Here is a 17,215-nt window from a genome sequence, read left to right as displayed (position 1 = left end):
CAAAGTATACTGAGAGTATACTGGTAGGTTTCAGTAACATTAAATTTGTCAGTAAGTTTTACAGTATTTTCCTTGTGTAAATATAGTTTCTTTAATACATTCTGTTCAAGTTCGTAAATGGTAAGGCTGTGTAAGAGAACTCACTTTGTGGAAAAAAAGTGAGGTTTTTCCCTGCTTTTCCCCCAGCTTGAAAATGAGAAATTGTACATATGAGAATTGCAAAATATAATTTTTTAGAGGTATTACTCTATGTTTGTGGGGTCTGGATTCTAAGATAATTTCAGAGCCCAGCACAAATATATCTGGCCTGGAGGTTATGTCTGAGATGAGAGAATTAATTAGATGGGGAATTCTAGGGCTGGATTATGTGGAAAGAAAGTGAATAAATTTCTCTTCAGTTGATATGTTCTTTTTAAGATTAGTATAATTATTTCCATTTTAGAAGTGTAGAAACTGATACAGAGCAGGGAAGTTACTTAAATCTGTGAGGAGCCTTTTGAAACGTATGTATGGACCCATGCAAACCAGAAAGCTGAGCTACCAGGCCTTTTGGTTGAAGTGCAGTGGGGGTGCCTGTGGGGCTGGAGTACCAGTTAAATATCTCTCTATGCTGTCAGGAGGACAGACAGCTTCATAATCTTTCCAGGCCAGCTCTGTGTATGGATAAATACCTGCTATGCTTCAAATGCAGCTGTTATTTGAACAGTGTTCCAGTGTGCAGATGATGACCCACTTCAGTCTTTAGGTGTGCTTTGTTAAATTCCTGAGATTTCTCTTTCCTCCCATTCCACTTTGTTAAGTCAAGTTTTGACTTTGCCTGTGATAGTTGGAAACATGGAGAGAAAGGAGGGGAAAAAGAGGGAGAGATTTGAGGCAAGTGTTTTGTGTCTCATTGCAAGCTGACTCTTAAAGTGTCAGGATGTACAAACAGGAGGAAAAGAACAGAGAGGTGTGTGAGCAGAGGTGAAGAACTATCATTGCCCCCAAGTACCAGATAGGCAGAGTAGTCTGATGTCATTGTAACTGTGGGAACAAAAAACCCCTCTAGATGATGCTAGGCTTGATTACAACAGTTCATAAAATTGGCTTTGCTTTCCTCTTTGCACTACCAGCTTTGATGCAAAAGCTGATGTAATGTGAGCACACTTAGTAAAAGTGCAAAACAACTGTGATGCATTTTTGAGCTTGAGAGAGGATTCTTTGTTATTGAAGGCAATGGTAATTTTGCTGCTCATTTCAGTAGATGACATCAGCTGGGCTGGCAGAGACACACTCCCATCATGAGGCTGCTTCTAGCACAATCTGTAGATGAAATGTTAAATTTTACTTCCTCCTCTTACACATATACAGGAACTTGAATAGAGAAGAATGGAAGTCCTGCATATTTTAATGTATTGAAATGTGCAAGTATTTTTGTGTGTGTGTTGCTGAACTTCCTGCTTATTGTGCCAGTGTATCTGAGAATTTGAATGGGTGCCATTAAGCGTGCTTATTGAAGCAGGATTCCCAGCTTGCTTCAGTGAGGAGCTCTGGCTGTTAGGACAATGGATCTGGCCAATACTGAAACATCCCCCATTTCTCTTTTGCAGCTTGTTTCAGGAACATAGGTATTGCATACTGAGCAATGCTTTTCATAGAAGTGAAGTATTTAGGATGTGGTGAATATACATTTAGCACATGACAAATGGCAGTAACTATTTTCCATTAGTGTAAGCTGTTTGGTTAGTATAATGCCAGATGTGGAGGAGGAGGGTCAGAGCAACAGCATTGTGAAGGAGTGCATGCTCTGAGTCATTTTTGCCACCAGAAGTCTATAACCATGTAAACATATAACATCAGTTTGTCACACTTTTCTGTATTGTTGTGCATTTGTCCTTTGACACTCTCTTGTCTGCTTTTGAAAAAGTAGGTCTGAAAGTTTTTGTTTCTTCTGCTATAGAAACAGTAAAGAATCTTCTTGTTAGTGTTATACTAAAATCATCAGCTGGTTCTGTCTTTTACAATAGGATATTTGTGATGTGCTTCATTCTCAAATTAAACAGCAAACAAAAAACCAACCAAACAAAAAAACACAACCGAAACAAACCCCGCCCCAACACAGCAACCCAGCTGCCCACAAAAGGCAGTGTGGGATAGAAATTTATATTTTCCAAAGAATATGGGAAAACTATATTTTTTTAAAGAAGGGAATGGGGGATGGAGGAGGGAACAGCAAGCATTCACATTTCCATGGCAGCTCTGTGTTTATGTAAAGTACAGCAGCTGCACTCCAAACTCCCCTTTCTGGGTGACCTCAGAACTGAACAAGACAGAGTGTTCCGGGTGCAGGTGTGATTACTGAATTATTTGTTCTGTTTTCGTGTCAGTTGGTTACAGTGAGGTATTCTGGGTAAAATTTGTATCCACTGAGTCAAGTGAATTGGTATATTTGGTATTCTACAGTTCACCATGTGGCTTCCTGCTTTTGCAGGAATAGTTTGTTTTATTCTGTTGAATTACATTAGTTAAATAGGACAGACAAGAGGAAGTGACTCCAGCAATGACCTCTGAATACATCAGGCAGGCAGACAGAAAGGCAGGATTGGACTGAAGATGGTGCAAGGCATAAAAGACAGTTTTGACACCTGGCTTGTAGTTTTCTCAGAGAGGTTTATACGTGCTTTTTTAATTAGAAATTTTAAGTTTCTTCTCTGTGCTTAGTGAGAAACAGAGCTGTGAAAAACACTCTCTTCCAACTCATACATATCCAATCATCCTTGGTTTGAATTCGACTGTTCTTGTGAACCTGTCAGTGGTTAGCTATGCTACTTTAGATCACATTGGTCTTTGGCAAGTGTCAGTACCTATTTATGTTCTTTGTCCTTTTTATCTCTTACTAGTTTATTAAGTTTTAAAGAAAGACCTTTAATTTGTGTTTGTTTTAAACTGCCAGAGAGTAGGACTAAATATATGGCAATGTGGCACCCTCCAACCAACCATGTCCAGCCAGGCTATGGAGAAGCCAGGTTTTCCAACACCTGGCTTTATTTTATTTCTAATTTATTTTTCCTGCCTGTGTAGAATGTCGGATTTCAGCGTCCTGAAAAAATCAGCACAGATCTAGAACCTACAAGATCAAGTACTTCTAGAAAGATGTGTTTAATTCCGCATCGGAGATCTCAGTCTTCTGTGGATCCATTATCCTCTTTATCATCTGTAAAACCATGTTGGTTACATGACTGTTGGCTTCATGTCAGGCAGAAATGTGTTTTGAGAACTGTATAAAATTTGTTTTTGAATGAAAATGGATTGAGATTCCTATGCAAATAGCAATGCACTCATAAACACATTTTCTTATGTTAACTGAACATGCTGTTGCACTGTATACGTTATACTTTATTAGGTAAGAAACATGAAAAATGGGAGTTTGCCAGCACTGACTGGTTTTTAAAACCTGGTTCTTGTTTCTGGTCCAGTTCAATTTCTTTTAATGATGAGAGTGTAACTGAAGATAGACAGGAAAATAGGTCAGACATCTCTGAAGATTTAAGAAGGGTTTTAGATGTCCCATGAATAATAAACTAGCTTGACTGGTAAATACTACTGAAATGAATGTGCAATACAGTGTACTCATAGGATATAGCATGGTCCTCTTCAGAATAACAATTGTCTGCTATCTGTTTTTCTTTTAAACCGTTTGAAGCAGACACATCTTCCTCATGAAATCAGTAATGTATTCATGGAAAGACTTGGAAACACATCTACATTTGTAACAGTGGGAAGTAGATGTAGAAGGATTTCGAGGGTCAAAGACAGATCAGATACCACCCACTACTATTGGTATTGGTACTACTGTGACATTGGAGTAACCAACTGGTATTTCCCTGAGTCATTCATTCTGCTAATCCCAATTTGTCATTCTGTATAGGCTGAGTGGGTGGCTAGGTATGTTTCTAGGCAGGGAAGCCATTCAAATTGATGTCAAAAATCAGTCATGTAGCGCAGAAGAGGGGACATGGTTGCATCATTCTCTTACCCCCTTTAAAGCCTTTATGCACTCGTCTGCCTGATATATGTGATTGTCAGTAAAAAGAGTAGGGGAATAACATAAAGATGGCCAATTATTCTCACGCAGATATGATAGGTTGTACCTTTAGTCCATCCTGTCTATTAGTATGCCAAGCACTAGGCTCCAGACTCATCTTCAGGTTCAGGAAGAATCTTTCCCAGAAATGGAACTATGAGTGTCTTTGTGTTTTTATTTGCCTGTCTGCCTTCTGGAGGACAGATGCTGATTTTAGGTTAATGGACTTGATCTGATGCCTTGAGGGTATAAGGTTCAGCAGCTGAGAAAAAACGTGCAAGAATACAGTATTCAGCCTGTGTCTCTTGGTGCACAGACAAAACTTGATGAATCTCACAAGTTAGCTTAGAATTCATGGTGTGCTACCTTTTCTGCCCTTATAGCTTGTGTGTGTGTTTTGCACACCAGTTTAGGGCATTTTGCTTCAGAAAAGGCCACCTCTATGTAGAAACTTAAGGCAAGGTTGCCTACCTTCTCATGATGTTACTCCAACCTGGAACAGTGTTCATGTATGTGTTCTTTTGTTGAAGTGAAGAGTCATCCTCCTTTTTTAAATAACAAAATCAGGTATGTCTGAGGCCGTGGTGGCCAGCTGAAAAAAGACATTGAAATACCCCAGTAAGTTGGCCAGTACCATTCAGGCAGTTGTGTATAAGTAAGGATTTGCTACCTGATGACCTGTGAGCTTGTTTGCTTGTTTTTCTCAATTAAGTTGTTTTAGGTAAGACAGTGAACTCTAACTGCTCCAGAAGGAAAAGGTCTGTAAAGAAAATGAGTTCTGTCCTCAGCAGTTAAGTGTCAGGTAACAGTGGCAGTGGGGAAGCTTCTTCATATTTAAGATATTTATCTGAACAAGTCTTGATAAACTGAGTTACACCTACATTTGGAGCTAAAGATTTAGAGGAAGGAAATTCTTTTCATGTCTTAAGCTCTTAGTCACTAAAACCAGAAAAATGGCTGCTTTTCATTTTTGTGTAAAGTGCTGTTTCTTTTGATATGCAAACGGTGCACTGTACTGTATAACCTCAGCCTTCTAGAGAGCAAAAGAAAGGGCAGAGAAAAATGTGTGTGGTGCAGAAATTCAAATGATATGGAAGCAGGGTTCCTGCTCTCTTTCACAACTCAGTCCTAAATTTCCGGTAAAGCAAAAAGAGATGAAATGGGTTAGGACTCTGAGGGCAAGGATTGCCCTGTGTGATAAAGGACATTTGAGAATTTCTGCATGTAATGAATATAAAAGGTAATGGAGCTGACTGAATGTTAAAGCAGCTGTAGTGTGAGCAGTAATAGAACTGAGTGGGTTGTAACTGAGCGACAGCTCATCGTATAATCATCATGTTTTCCACTTAGAGCATCTCTGAAAAACAAGAAGATTTAATTCTTTTTTCCTTGTTTTAGCAAGAGATTTGGAGTAATTTTTTCTAAAACCTTCAGTGACATCTGGTCTCACAGATACACGTTTTGGGTGATAGAAGGGTCATTGTCTGTGGTTCAAAATGTAGCCTCCCTCCCCCACCTCATTAAACCAGGGAGAGAATTTCCCCTAGTCATTCTTTTGCCTTAATTCTCTTGTGCGGAGGTCAGATCTGCTCCGCTGGCATTTCACGATGCAGACGCAATCGCTGAGCAGAGCACAGACTTGTCCGGGTTCCAGTCCCTTTGACGCTCTCTATTCTTTTTTCCCCGCCTACCCCTCAGCCCTGGGAAGCTGCCGGGAAGAGGCACAGGTGGGCGGCAAACCAAGCACCTCCCGCAAGGCAGCCGCTGGAAGTTACCGGGGCTGAGCCGAGCCGAGCCGAACCGAACCGTGCTGCTGGGGCAGGGCACAGGCTGCCTTGCTTCTCCCTGTCCTCAGTTCTAGGAAGCTGACCGAGCAGAAGCGATGATTCTGCGGGCGGACAAAGCAGGAGCAGACTCCCAGTTTTTAAAGGAAGCTCTCAGCAACCTCCAAGTCAATACACTCTTTGCCTTAGCCAGGGAGTGAGTGGTGATGGGTAAATAGCTTTACTTGGTGAGGTAGGATTTAAAGGAAAATTGGTCTCATGAGCTGGAACTAAAATCAATAGGAGACTGTGCTCAATGCTGTGTGTCTTTAGGCATCAGTACACACTGCATGCTCTGGTTTTGAGTTGTACTTTCTCATCCAGTAGTGACTGGAAATACCCTGTCACACCTGAGCAGATACTTTAAATATGGTGGTATAGTGCTGTGCTTCATTAGTGGGCTTTGGAGCTTGTCAAGGTTTGTATCTAGAGATGTGTTTAATAAAGTGTGCTTCTTTTAAAAGAAAATTTGCATTTATTATTTGTGAAGGGGAAGCTGTTCCTGTGCAGCTGATGAAGTCTGTCAAGAAATCTTGAAGAGAAAAACTGTGGCACTGTTTTCCCTACAAAATCAGCAAACCGAGTGGTTGGTTTAGAGTGAAGGAGTAACTTGAATTGATTGTATTTTATATATTTTTGAGAAGAGTGTAGCTTAGCTTGTAATTACAATGCACTCCACTTACTTAAGTTTGTACAGCTCTCTAGCAACAGGTTTTCCTAGTGTAGTCTAACACTGAAGTGTCTGCATGCTTGTAAGTTGCTTTGCTGATAGCTTTCAAAGCAAGTTAATAATTTGGCTTCATTCAGTTACTGTTGTGGGTATTTTGCATGTGTAAAATATTTAGAAATAGCTTTTTCCAAGAAATTTATTGCAGATAAGTGAGAAATGACCAGAAATTAAGATATGTTTAAAGTAAGTCGTTTATCTTCTATCACCTATGTATGAATGAAGGACATACTATTAAATTAGTAAAAATTTGCATGCCCATAATGGAGTATAATACAAAAGATTTGCAATTAGAAATTTTGATTAGTGTCTTCGATTAGAGAATGAACACTACTGATTAGGTACTTGTTCAGGATCTGTTGTCTTGTACCAAAATCTGAGAGGTTCATGGGCAACGATAATGAACAAGGAAGGCAGATTTTATTACTTTATATATACATGCCTATGCACACACAAATAGAGAAGTATGTTTTACATTTGTGTTTTAAACTGAAACACTTGATAATATGGAAGTTTTCAAATCACAGAAAATGAGACTCCACAGATCAAAGTCAGTTATTCTTAGCATTGTTTAAAGATGAAATCTATTGATTGATCTTTCTCTGGGGTTCTTGTTTGTTTCCTAGTAATACAGTTCACAATATTTGAAGGTTTTTTATAGATGAAGTTCATGGAAAGCTTTCCCTGACCTTGCTGAATTGAAGATTTCTTCTTGTATGATCCAAAAGATCTTAGATATGCAGTGTCATGTTGGAGACTAGGTGTTTGCTCTTATGTGAACAGCCTTATGATGATAATAAAGCTGATAATGGAAGGAGACTTGTATGGGTTTAAACTCTTAACTTCAAGACAAAATAAATGAAAATGGGATTTTTAAAAGAAAACCTTATGTATAATAAGCCAAATTACAATTATTTTGAAGCCTACATCGATGCACTTGCTGACTTCATATTATTCATATAGAAAACTGCTTTAATATTTTTATGTTGCTACCAGTGGTGATGTGAGAGAGAGCAACAACTTAGAACTGGAATTTAATGTCTGTGATTTTGTGCACAGTACAGTACAATTCTTGAGAGTTTGTAAGGAAAAAGTGAATTCATGTGCTAACAAAAAGCTAGGAAGCCCTATACTGAATATTATTTTTAAGATTCATGTTCTCGTTTACTTATAATCTTTATGTGATCATTTTCTGTGGGTTCCCTTTCAATTTTCTGACTATTAAAGGGGAAACAAGCATTTTCCAGAAGGTATTGTAGAAGTCCTGTAGGTGGTTTAGATGGGGAAGAAGAATTAAGATTTGAATTATCTATCTCAGGGCTCTTATAGGTGTGGAATGTGACATCATTTTTAATCCCTTAGATGCATTCCTTAAATGAAACTAAGGCTACAGAATGTGCTTTTATTGACATCATTTTTAATCCCTTAGATGCATTCCTTAAATGGAACTAAGGCTACAGAATGTGCTTTTATTGAAACAATAGGATAATTCAGACAGTTCTGTATTTAAAAACTAAACCAATTTTCTTCATAAGGTTAAACAGAACTGGTATGAGTTTATCAGGCTAGGCACTTTATAAAATTTACCCCTTTTTTCCAAGGTATTTTTCCAATCATTGTGTTCCTCTGTTCCTATTTTCTTAAGATGTTTTAATGCAACTGTATAGGTAATTACATAGTCACAATCTACTTCTGGAGTTCAATTAGATCCATACCATTTTTAACGTGCAAAAAAACCCCAATCCATTTAATGGAGAATTTTGAGTTTTCAATGGCTAAGAAAAAAAGAGCTCTTACTTATTGGCATTTTAAAAAAAATTATGTACATTAAAGTGTAGGATGTTCACAGTATTGGGAAGATAAAACCACGTTTTATGATAGATGTGAGTAGCTGGCTGCTTTTGTGACAGCACGTAGGGTTAGATTAATTTAATGATTTGTAGCTAGACAAGTATTTGAGTCTTTCTTAGTCTTGGTAAAATTCTTCTTGGCTATTGAAGAAAAGGAAGAGATTCCAATCAACTTTTTTTGCATCAGTTTTCTAGAACAGGTAGGGTTGGTGCTATTTTTGCAGATTTTTCTTTTGAGATTGCTGAGAAGTGTGCAGACCTGAATTTTAATATTTCTTTGGAACACCAGCTGTGTGCCAGATGGAACTAAAGGCCACAGACCTGAGCTCCAGCCCAACTGAATTGTATACGACTCAAGGCACAGGCTGGTTTTTGAGGTATCACCACATCAGAAGGTACCTGCCTGCTCCCTGGGCCAGCAGCACTGTGGAGAAGACTTCAGTTCTGCCCTGTAGGCAGTGCAGCTGCAGTATACTGAAGCTATGGATCCACAAAAGTTGAGAGGTAATCTGGAAAGTGAGTGGCACTGAAGGAATGAGATTCTTGACCCCACTTGCTTCATGTTGCCTGATTTTTACTGCCTATGGTGTTTTTGCAGACACTTCTGTGTGATGATTCAATCTGCCCCAGAAAAAAAACAAAGGTAGTTTTTTTTCTTTTGGCTGAGTGAGATGATGTGGTCCACAGACTGTTCAGACAGTATCAGAGCAAATAAAAAGGTGCAAGTGGCACCAAGTGGCCCGAACCAGTGCCAGAGAGAAGGAGGAGGAATCCAGTTTCCAGGAGGAGGAATCCAATTTCAAACCTACTAGGTTTTAGCATCATCTTTGAGTCAGTACAGAGTAGTTTTTATGAGAAAGTATAAAGAAGCTGTGTAGAGACAGGGGATAACATCCATAGTTTGATCAATTAATATTTTAACTTTTGTTTCAGAAGATGAATGTTGGTTATTGATAAACTTGAGAGTTTAAATTTGGTAGCCTTCTAGCATGGGCCTGGAAGAAGTGTCTCTGCTTTATGTGATATAGAAGGATGTGTTGTATATAGGATCTTTAAATAAAAGCTAATTTTCCATGGTAAAAAGGTATCTTTAGCTTTTGGCTCTCAAACAATCATTGTTTTCTGTGACTGAATGATGTTAGCATAGATAATAAAAGTCAGCAGCAATAAACATAACCAAGAGGTTCATTATGTCTTAAATTAGAGCTTTGGACAAAAAGAGCTACCTCAGAGTAGTACACACTACTGAGAGCTCAAGGGAACATACAGAAAACTTTAATATTTTGGTGATACTGTTTCTGTCAGTGTTCAATTAGGTACTAAAATAGTTTTGCAAGAGCTACTATAATCATTATATATATATCATATATATATGGCCATGTTGGCCATAAACCACAAACATGGGCTCTTCCAGTACACTTGTTACAGCCTTTGGTGATGGAACTGATCAGGATAAAATTGTTCACAAATGTCTTTGTTTGCATTTGGAAATTGAAAACCAGTGTGCATGAATCTTTGGGCTAATGAAAAAACACATGCAACCATCATCGGTGTAAGTAGATGTGTCTGTTACTTTAAGAGAGATTTTTAAAACTGAGCTTAAACAGTAATATAGTAAATAACTTAGTACCCTGGTAGAATGTATAATGTAATCAAATGTGAGAGCATACAATGCTTGGTAGGGTGTAATCATGTAATACACTGGTGTATTACTACACCAAAACCTGCATGAATCATTAGAGATTGTCACGTTTCAGTTATACCACAAAGAAGACATGGATTGAATTTTGAAAGAATTAATTACCTTTATAGGAACCTAGTGGAAATGTTTGTTCTTTGCAGAAAAACTTTCTCATGATTGTTTCAGTTTGAATCTGCTGTCATTTGTGGTTTTTTCATTTTGTGACTCATTTGGACAGACTCATCAAATAACTGAAAAGAGAATTGAATACTGAGGTCAAATTAAGAGCTTGTGTTGGCAATTACAATTTCATTTAAATGTGGAGTTCACCATCATAGATAACTAATGGCTTTTGCTATGGCCTCTATATGGAAGGACAAGTTTTGTGTCCCCTAGTCTATTGCTTGTGCTTTGGTCTGAATTTCACCAAGTTGAGACCAATATTCTTCCTCTCATTTTCCTAACATCTATTTTATTATCCAGTGGGTGCATGCAGATGTCCAAGGATGATTTTAGCAGGAGACGAAGAAACCTGGAGATACTTTTCTCTTTTCTTCATGTTTTTAGTCTCTAGAAAGAGCTTTTGTTCTGGCTATTTTTAGACTTCTGCAATTAAAACTGCTGTTCTTAATTGTCCTTAAGAGAAATACATGGACAGAAATACTCTGAGTAGTTCTCCCCTATGTGCTCTTTCTAGAACTGTTTAATGAGTTCTGTGAGAGTCGAGTGATTCACCTAAATGTGGGGGTATCAGACCAGACCAACTCTTGTTTCCACCAGCAGCTTTACTGATGCACCACTTGTTCTCCATGATTTGTGTGTGTGTATGATGTGTCTTGTGTATGAAATGGTGGTGGTGAAATGGAATCAGGCAGACTCAAAGATCTTGAGCACCATTCTTCAGCTACAAGAATTTTAGTGTAACTTTGTGTACTTGTACAATTTTCACTTAACAATGTAAACACCACAGTGAGATTGAAGCTTGGGTGATGTTTGAATCTAGAAACCTTGGCAAGAGTGAAAGACAGTCTTAATTTGGCATTTGGTTTGTTTCTTACCAAGTTGGGAACCAAAGATGTGAAAACTAGGAAAAAATATAAATACAGTTTGAAGTTCATTTCCCAGCCCTTAAAGATGATATTTTTGTGACTACCACTGTATCCAAATACTTTGTGTATGAATACAGAGCATATTTAATTCTTTGCCATTAGCCTACCATGCCTGTTCTCCCTTTTCAGTGAAATTTCACAGAAAATTTCACAGAAAAATGAGCTTAGTGTTCTAGGTGGCTGACATGAGATAAACAGGTGAATATTCCACTGAAACCAAAAAGCAAACAGTGTCTCGTGGCTTTAAAAATGACCGCGGAAGGTGTGTTATTGAAATAAATTTGTGTGACAACATATACTCGAAAAAACAGAACGAAAGAGTGGAAAAGGAAAATAGAAAAGACATTGTTAGTCTGCCTTTTTATAAAAAAATATATGTTTAACAAATATGTGGATTTGTTTACATAAATATACAAGTAATTATAAATATGCATATATTTGTTATGAAAGAGTGAATTCCATATAGAGAAGAAAGTGTTAAGTGCTGTAAATAGGAGAAACAAAAAATTCAAAAACTGAGGGAAAGCAAGTGTAAGAATTGTATCCATAAGAACTTTACAAGAGACAATGTTTTAAAACCTTGTTATTTAAGACCTTAATGGTATTTAAGTTGTTAGAGAAGGAAACTTTAGTCAGGGTCAGAAAGGATGATATTTGGGCAGAGTATCACTAAACAGGCTTTAAAAGATGAGATGTGCTGGCAATATTTGCTCTCTTAAGATGTTAACCAGAAAAAAAGCTAAATAAACTACAACATGCTCATATATCCAGTCAGGAAGGAAAACATCATATTGTTCTTTAAACCACTTCAGTCTAGGATTCATGGTTAATTTAATTAATATTAAGAATTCTTGTAGAGCCGTCTGCTTTCTTTGTTGTAGGGTTTGCTTGGTTTTTGGTTTTCTTCTTTGAATCATATGACCTTTTTAACAAAATCAGCTTTCTTTTTCTCTCATAATGTTTGTTTTGTTCGATCTGAATTGGATTGGGCTCTGGCTGAAGTTCTTGATGGGAAAGCTATTTGTGATCTCAACTGTGAATCCTTGTAACAGTCTTGGGAATGGTCAAGGCTGGAAGAAAGGAAGAAATTTCTTTCTCCCTAATAGCTTTGCAGATTAAGATTTCAGGGTCAGGTTCTGTACTGGGAATGATAAATGGGTGCATAACAGTACTTCATAGTGCCACTTTTGGAGTAAAACATGTTCTCATCTTTTTTCTGTTCTCACAGGCACATGATACTGCAGAGCTTCAAAATCAGAACTAAAGTCAGCTGGACAGTTGCCTTCTGCCTTCCTAAATAGGTAAACATATTAGAAACAGAAACAGGGACCTACCTATCTCATTCCTGTAAGTAGCTATAAACATCCCCTCCACCCCCCAGATCAGCATCTGTCATTTAGTTGTTTTGAAACGCTGAGCATAAGGGCCTTGCAAAGAAAACAAGAATTTAATTTGTTTTCTGGTTAACAATATAGTGTAACCAACTAAAATTATTAACAAGCTGACAGCCTGCCTATTGCCTGTAGCAACATAGGCCTGATGGATGATGCAGTGTTACTCATTATATGATTCTTTATTTGGGCTTCCTAAAGCTTGGGTGCTAAATTCCTAAAACCATCCATATTGTTACGTTGTTAAACCACTGCAGCAGTTGATCTGTCACTGTAGAAGCTCTCTTTTGGGCTTAGTTCTTTGCTTTTGTATTTCTTAAGAGTTCGTTCTGTAATAATATGGTGCAGCCCCTTGTGAGACTGAGTGGAAGATACTTGTAGTGATCTTGGTAAGGACAGTGAAGTAAATGCTGCATTTGCTAAAATAAGCAGTGTTTACAGGATTCTGAGATGCTGTAAATTGGCATTTACTTGCTCACTTCTGTTATTTTTTTTGTAGGGAGGGAGTGGGTTTACTGGTGTGGATGCCTCATTCACTTCACCAAAATGAGATAGGGCATGCAGGGGAGAAGGAAGATTTTTCCAAGTAGAACCTACCATGGTGAGTTGGAGTCTGCTTCTGCTACATAATTTCTCGGTGATACATGGCTTAAGCCAAAGATTTCACACAAACATTACTCCCTCTCTGGCAGTATGTTACATGTAACACTTCATTGGCAGCAGTGCTGGATTGAGAAGTTTTGTGGGTTTTTTGCTGTCTGCCATGTTGAGTCCATGGACCTGCTTAAGGAGACCTTCTGTACATTAAAGCAGAAAACTAAGAGGAGCTGAAAATAATTACTTTGTATCATGTACGTTGGAATAGTATGAGAAATGTGGTCTTTATTCTTGATACCACAGGTGTCTAGAACTTGATGGTGAAAATTAAGTATGTGGGAACTAGATTTTTAATTTTGAATTGCTAAATACCCTCTCAAATTGTAATACAGTGAGGGGACTAGGAAGTAATGATTTTTAAACTAATCAGTCTGTCTTGGCTCCCCTTTAGAAAGAGTATACTAATTGCACACCTTGCAGGTACATTCTTAACTAAGCTCATGAATATTTTGTGAGACATGTATGTACTGAACAGATGAGCACAGAAGGAAAGAAAAAAATCCTGCATCTCCTATCAAGAGGTTCAAAAGGTTACAATAAGTCAGATTTCTGGGTCCACACTTGCATGGTCATGTTCAACTGAACATTCAAAAAACCTGCTGATTAAGTGAGCTCTGTCAGTTTTACAAAGCATTTAAAGACAGATTTTGAATTAAAATACCAGGCTGATGATGCAGTTAAAGACACTACTATAATGATTACTCCAGAGAGAACTGAATGAAAATTCTGAGCTTATGAATTCACTAAATTTGACCTACAGGGAGTTACAGTCAGAATATTCTTCTAACACCTTTGGCTATGCATATCACTGGGGGAACACTGTGGCCTCCAGGCCATATGCTGTTCAAATTTTAAATCTAATTTTTTTTGCTAGAATGAACAATATGGTATAATATCTTGATAAAAACGTTGAGGATTTCCATGCATATTTCTGGCTGTGGAAGCTCTAACTTTTTGGGTTTTTTGTGTGTGAACTCATTTTATTGTATTTGGTATGCATGAAGTATCCTATAAAATTTTCATAAAGAGCAGCAGTAATTCTGTTGTTAGATTCCCTCACTGTCCTCCCTCATTTTGGAGGCTGGGTGATTTTTTTCTTGTTCACTGCTATGAATCCTAAGTTTTTTGATCATTAAGTGGAAGTTTTGCCTTAATTTCTTCAGGTTTTCTTAGATTCCCACTTCTGTGTTGTCCCATATCTCACATATGTCCTCTCAGATGCAACAGGTCAAGCTTCTGGGCAGGGGCTTCTCACATACTGCACACAGAGATAGGCCTGAGCATTTGTATATCTATAAACATTACACTTTTGAGTTAATTCAGAACTAATTTAAGCAAAAGCAAATCAAGGCATGGTTCTTGAAACAGTAAAGGAAGTTGTTAACCTTTGTCAGTCTGAAAATTCATAGTTTTATCACGACCAGCTTTCATGGAACACATCATCTTTCTTTGTACTAGTCTGTAGATCCTTGTAACATGATTCAGTACTTATGAACAACTAATTGTATTGGATCCACTGCAAAACCAAACCTATCCAGTATTTGCAAGGTGTATCAACCTCACAAGAGGTGTTCAAATAAACAATGATTTGACTGTATTTTTAACAATGTATTCCTTGAGCTGGAGCAATGAGAAAAGGCTTATTTCCCTTTTAACCCTAACTTTCTAGGATTCCATGATTAAAGCATGCTTTCTGCTCTAGTGTAAGCACCTATATCAGGTGAAACCTGGGAAATATGTGAAGTGGTTTAGAACCAGTTAGAATTGGGCCTGGATTGCAAGACAGAGAAATAATTTTAAAATACATCTTGTTTTTTTATTCATGAACTGGTTAGTTGTAATGAGCATCTGGAGTGCTGCTGAGGGTATAATGGGGATGCTGTCCTGCAAACAAGGAAACACATTCTTAAACAGAAGAGAGAGTGCCAAAACTACAAAAAGGTGTTTAGTTCAATTTTTGATAAAATCTAACAGGGTGGAAGGCAAGTGTTATGAAGTCACTCAGAGGAACAGTGCCTGTTTCCCTGCTGTCACTAATGACAAGCTGGTCATAAGGCCAGTCTGCAGGGGGTCCTTCAGGACTTGCAGATTTTTCCAGGAGTACTTGGTGTTGTTAGATAGACATTATTAATAGAAAGTGCAGGTATGAGGAGAGGAGGTTTTCAGCTCACTCCAGTGTCAGGTTTGGAGTATCAGAATTTAAAGCTCTTTCTTGTTAGGACTCTTGATTTTGAAGTAGATGTGCTTACATCTAGGTGTCTTGATTGACACCTTATTGACATTTTAAAATATCTGTTTATTCTGTAGCAGTCAGCACTGAAACTTCAGCCATGTAGATGTAAACATATGGTAATTACAAGCCGGATGAAAGAAAAAAACCTGATTCAAGAGACATATTTTATATTTTCGGTTCCACGTGTATACCACAAGATGTCAGGGAATTCAGTAGTGTTTAACATGCTTAAGTTCACAGCATCTGCTTTCTGGTTTGCTTTAGAGAAGGGTCTTTTCAGTATTGAATAATGAAGTTAAGAACCTAGTCACTTGTATTGATACAAAAAAAAAATCTTTCTTTTGGATTATTTCTGTTTATTTTTTATTGCTCAGGATAACATGAGCATGTAACATCATCTAAGTTGACCATGAGGAATGGATCAGTTGGAGAAGCAGAGCTCAAAAATATCAAGACAGTTGTAGTAAAATGTAGTGAACATAATGGCAGTTTCATGGTATTCCAATTAGAAAGGAATCAGGGAGAGAAAAGGTTAAACAGAAGAAACCTGTAAACTAGTTAACCCTAATTTAATCTGCTCTTCTCTCAAAGCAATTATTTTTAATACTTCTGATATCTTCTAATCTGTTTCAAATATGAGAAATTTGGGTATCAAAGATGGTGAATAGTTATCATTGTTCATAGCTCCAGTTCTTGGAAGTGCCAGTTTTAGCTGCCTTTGAAGTGGTATATTTTTCTACTAATCTTTTCTGTTTAAATTAGAGATTGTGCTTTTAAATCCTGAGGCATACACCTTGTTCTGCTGCTAGAATTACAGTCTTTAACAGAATGGCAATAGTAGCAGAGTTCTGAGCTTTCATAAATGTTGTGCTGACACACCTTAAAACAGATCTTAAAAATTAGATTACTGGAAAAACGTCATTAACTTGCAGGTAGTGAAAAGCTTAGGAAAGATCAGTTAAAAATAATGGAAAAAAGTGGATTTTGAGTTTAAAAAAACCCAATCAGGCCCTCAATTCTAGATGTTAAAAAATAATGCCTGGGCAGGTCTTTGCTAATGTATTTATTAAGTTACACAATTACAATTTGAAGGGAAATGTAAAAATATCAATAAACCATGAGAAAAGTTTTTAAATATGACGTGATATTTCTTTTTTATTTGCATACATTTTAGTCATCTTAACTGTCATCAAAATTTAGGGAAGGGACAGCATGAATTTGAATTCACCTGGTGAATTGCCAGGTCACCAGCACTGAACAGATTGCATCGTTCTGTTCTGCCAGGGCAAAGTCAATCCACATCAATGGCTTCTTTAATCTTCTAAAAGTGTTTATGCCTCATCTATGCATCTGAATTATCAAATTGTATAGAATAGTATAGAACTGTATGGAATGCTTTTGTTTGATTTTGCTTTTCAACAAATAGAAGAGTGTAGGAAATTAGAGCAGACCAAGTAACCTGCAGATTCAGTGATCTCTTATTCCACCTTACATTACCAGTCTAAAAATCTTTTGATGACAAAAAAAACTTCTGAGCATTAAGTAATTTTTTCTGAAAAGAGGTCCTTGGTTATTCCTTCTACCAGCTTGATAGAACTCTGTATAGAAAACCCTGGATTAGATTGCTAAAGTTTAAAGGTGGTGTTGTGTTCATCTGGGCTCATCCTCTGCAGAGGATTCT

At 37.4% G+C, this 17,215-nt stretch overlaps 1 protein-coding gene across 9 annotated transcripts in view; it reads left to right on the top strand.

Moving 5' to 3' along the window:
• Positions 1-17,215, top strand: part of OTUD7A (OTU deubiquitinase 7A) — a 140,231-nt gene that overhangs the window by 68,918 nt on the left and 54,098 nt on the right. For 4 of the 9 annotated variants that reach the window (XM_030456739.1, XM_030456741.1, XM_030456744.1 and 1 more), the window contains exons 2-3: positions 12,482-12,554; positions 13,144-13,245. The exons of 2 other annotated variants lie outside the window; for them this stretch is intronic. The gene's annotated coding sequence lies outside the window, so the exon portion shown is untranslated. Of the gene's footprint in view, positions 1-8,905; positions 8,968-12,481; positions 12,601-13,143; positions 13,246-17,215 lie in introns of those variants that run through there. 3 more of the 9 variants (XM_030456738.1, XM_030456737.1, XM_030456740.1) reach the window with 3 other exon arrangements.

Source organism: Calypte anna, chromosome 10 (assembly GCF_003957555.1).
Source record: "Calypte anna isolate BGI_N300 chromosome 10, bCalAnn1_v1.p, whole genome shotgun sequence".
Taxonomy (NCBI): Eukaryota; Metazoa; Chordata; class Aves; order Apodiformes; family Trochilidae; genus Calypte; species Calypte anna.
Note: the sequence above shows the minus strand (reverse complement) of the source record. Positions and strands in the feature narration are given on the sequence as shown.